At 45.0% G+C, this 3697-nt stretch overlaps 1 pseudogene across 1 annotated transcript; it reads right to left on the bottom strand.

Annotated features, from left to right (window-relative positions):
- Positions 1-1551: 1551 nt before the first annotated feature.
- On the bottom strand, positions 1552-2135 carry LOC308427445 (large ribosomal subunit protein uL6-like; annotated as a pseudogene). Its single transcript has one exon. The product of its transcript is annotated as a large ribosomal subunit protein uL6-like (transcript).
- Positions 2136-3697: the final 1562 nt, after the last annotated feature.

The raw sequence follows: 3697 nt of genomic DNA, 5'->3' as shown, positions 1-3697 counted from the left end.
GTGCTGGGATCAGGGAAGGTAGGACTCCACTCTGTACCCTGAGAAGAATGCAGCTGACGCAAGGACCCGTCTCCGTGATACAACAGTGGTGTTCTGTATGACGTCAGGATTCATTTTTTCAATTGGGTTGCTGAAATGCAGCCACAGAAACCCGGATGCAGGTCTATCCACCCTGGATGCATGGAGGAAGGGTTTTGTTGTCCTTTAATTGCATAAGAGAATCAGTACCATTCAAGGAAAGAGAACCACAAGAACGGGTGGGGGGGAGACAGAAACAAAGAGAAGCAGAGAGACACAGAGACAGAGAAACAGAAGAGAGACAGAGGAAGACAGACAGAGACACACAGAGGCAGAGACACAGAGAGAGAGCACCCCTGTCCCTGTTCCTGTCCCTGTCCCTGTCCCCTTCAGGGGTAAGAGGAAAGCCTGGCAGGGAAGGCTCATGCTGCCTGGGGAGAGGGCTGTGGAGGCTGAGACTCAGAGGAGAAAGTGAGAAGCAGCCAAGAGCAATGTAGGAGCCATGACACACTCTGTTCTAGAAGGCATGTCAAAAGGTGGAGACAATCTGAGATGCTTGGGTTTGGTTAGTCAGCATAAGCAGCTTACGGAACCCAGAAAGACACTTAAATTTACCACGTTGTCATAAAGGAAATGGTGGTGGATGCAGATTAAGAAATATCTGCATGAAGATTCGGTACAGAGCTTCCCTGCTGTCTCTAGGCTGCCACCCCACATGGCCCACTGTCCAAAAGCACAGTAAACCGACTGCTCTGGGTTTGTATGGAGATTTCTTTACATGGGCATAACTGTGTATACACAGAGAAGGGAATCCCAGCAAGGCCTGTATATCCACAGGCTCCTTGCCCTCTGCAACATCCCTTCCTGCTGGTCTCTTGGGAATGAGGAGGGTCTGAAAACCTGTTGTCAGACAAGATGGGTTGGAGGATTCAGTTTTGATAAACTGAAGGCAGCAAAGTAGGGGGAAGATTAGGGTCGCTGTAGCCCTCCATGGGGAAGAAGTTCCAGCTTTTAAAATCTCCTCCAAGAAGGGAGTTTCTAAGTGAGGATGTATGAGCAAACCAAGGGTCTATGATGGCACACAGGGAAGATGGTGAGCTCTTGAAGCTGACTCCAGATGCTGCCTGGATAGAAGGCTGATCACTTAAGTGTAAATGGACCCGGAGCATCTACCGACCTCCCCAAGATGCATCTGCATGTTCTCTCTGAGGACGGGAGAGGTCTAGTAAGGGCTGAACTGCTTTACCACTTACCCAGAGCCTTTAGGCTGTCAGTGCAGAGCCTACGTTTTCATCTGTCACAGTTCTCATGCTCATCTTATGGTTTTAATGCAGATTTATATCTGACGTGGCACATTGACCTCCTCATATGGAGAAGGGGCTTCTTGGAGGCTACTATGTGGCAATTACTACGAGACTGACTTGGGAAGTTACTTTATTTTTTTATTATATTTTTTTAATATCTAAATTTTTTATTGTCCCCAAATTGTACTTGTGATCAGGGTCTTGTTTCTGGAGCTAGGAAACTGAGGTCTCATTTGTCAGCCTGCTGTACGGTTCCCTTCTCAGACACATAGATGCCATCCAAAAACTTTCTGATATCCTTGTTTTTAACTGTTGTGGCTTGCTGAATCAGAGCCACTAAATTTGAAACAAGTTCAATATCATTTCCTTCAAGGATTAATTCATCCTTCTGGGCTTGAGAGACCGAACAAGCAACACCTGTCCTCATCTGAACCCTGTGGATGTTTTTTCACCCAAGAAATTTCAGATTTCACCCAAAGACCCATTCTCCTGAATAACGACGTTGATGGGGAAGTGAGCATCCACAGACCTCATCTTGTAACGAATGTCCAGTGTGACACCCTTGATCATGTTCTGAACATGACTGCAGATGGTTCTGACAGTGGCCAGCTCCTTTCTGTTGCCCCACCATTTGTCAACATGGAGCCTCTTCTTTTTCTTCCCAAGAAGACTCAGCTATACATTGATGTGATTGAAGTCCCTCCGCAGAGTTCCCCTGGGGCCCTTCACAATGACTGTGTGCCCCTTCAGAGTGATTTCGACATTATCTGGAATGTTGACCTTCTGATTGCTGAGAATGGTCTTCATTCTCACAGTAGATGGGGACCGTTACTTTATTTTTTGAACCTCAGTTTCCTTATATGCAAATAAGGATAAAAATAATAATAGAGTATCCCTTCCAAGTATGTTAGAAAAATAAAATGAGAATTCAGTGGTTAAGAGCATTGACTGTTCTTCCAGAGGACCTGAGTTCAATTCTCAGAAACCATATGGTGGCTCACAACCATCTGTAATGAGATCTGATGTCCTCTTCTGGTGTGTCTGAAAATAGCTACAGTGTACTCATATATGAAATAAATAAATCTTTTTTAAAAAGGAAAAGAAAAATAAAATGATATAGAACATAATGTTCTATTTAATTTGTTTTTGGAGATGGACTCTCAATTAGCCCATGTTGCAGTAAAAATTAAAAGGATCCTTTGCTGCCATCCTCGCATGTTCTCACTCTGTGCGGATCCAAAGGAGTCCCTCCAGTGGGGTTCCGTGGGCCTGGCCTCTTCTTCCACCACAAGGTCTGTGAAACGCCCCCTCCCAGCTGTCTCCCTGACAGCTTTGTCACATTCCCCACAGCCTGGTAAAATCATGTCTCAACAGTGTATAATTTATCAAACAGGTTTATATGTTAAATTCTCAATCCGCAATATATCCAGACAAGAAGTTTACAACCATTTGACAAAGATGTAAACTGCCTACCTACAAAAAGCATATTGACCCATATAAACCTTTAGAAATAATCAAATCTACCTATTGCCAGTTAAGACCACCTGAACCTAGACCTGCCTCTTCTGGCTCCTTGTTGATTCTTCTGCTTCTCCTCCTCCCTTTCCTAGCCTCTCCATCCCCAGCCCTGCCTACCCTTCCTTCTCTTCCAATGATAGGCTGAACCTGACCAGCTGCATAATGACATCATCCTACAAGCCCAGGCTGGCTTCAGTCTTTTTATAGCCATGGGTGGCTTTGAACTTCTGATCCTCTTGTGTCTACCTCCCAAATGCTGGGATTACAGGCAGGTACCACCACACCCTGTTTATGGGCTGCTAGGGATTAAACCTGAGTATCTGTGAGTGCTAGGATTGACTCTACTATCTGATCTGATTCCCAGCCTGAGGATTAAAGTGCTTTTGAGGATCTGTGTAACTGATATTGATTGCACCCATTAAAAAACTGCATTTATGTCTGTAGTGGGCATGGGAGGCAGATAATCTTTACAGGACTAGAGCCATGGTCTGTTGAGTTGCCTTCAGTGAGTGCTGGCTGGGAACCTTCAAGTACCTCTTTTCTCCTGGTCCCTGGTTCCCGGAGGGTAGTAGTTGTGTTAATACTTAGAAAGCAAGAACCTTCTCTGGGCTATTGGAACACAATTTCCAGGAAAGGAGAAACCAAGACAAAGCTCAATGTACTTCAGTGCTGGAGTCTGAGGAACACAGTTCATGTCACTAAGACAAATGTCAAGTGACAAAGGCCTAGGGGAAGATGGGGAGACAGGCAGAAGTGCTAATGTGAAAGCAGAAGAGATTGGAAAGCAAAGCAAAGGCTTTTCCAAATGTCTGTTATTTCCCACTTAGCATTCACCTCATCTCCTTACTTAAAGAACC

This window comes from Micromys minutus (genome assembly GCF_963924665.1).
Source record: "Micromys minutus genome assembly, chromosome: 11".
NCBI lineage: Eukaryota > Metazoa > Chordata > Mammalia > Rodentia > Muridae > Micromys > Micromys minutus.
Note: the sequence above shows the minus strand (reverse complement) of the source record. Positions and strands in the feature narration are given on the sequence as shown.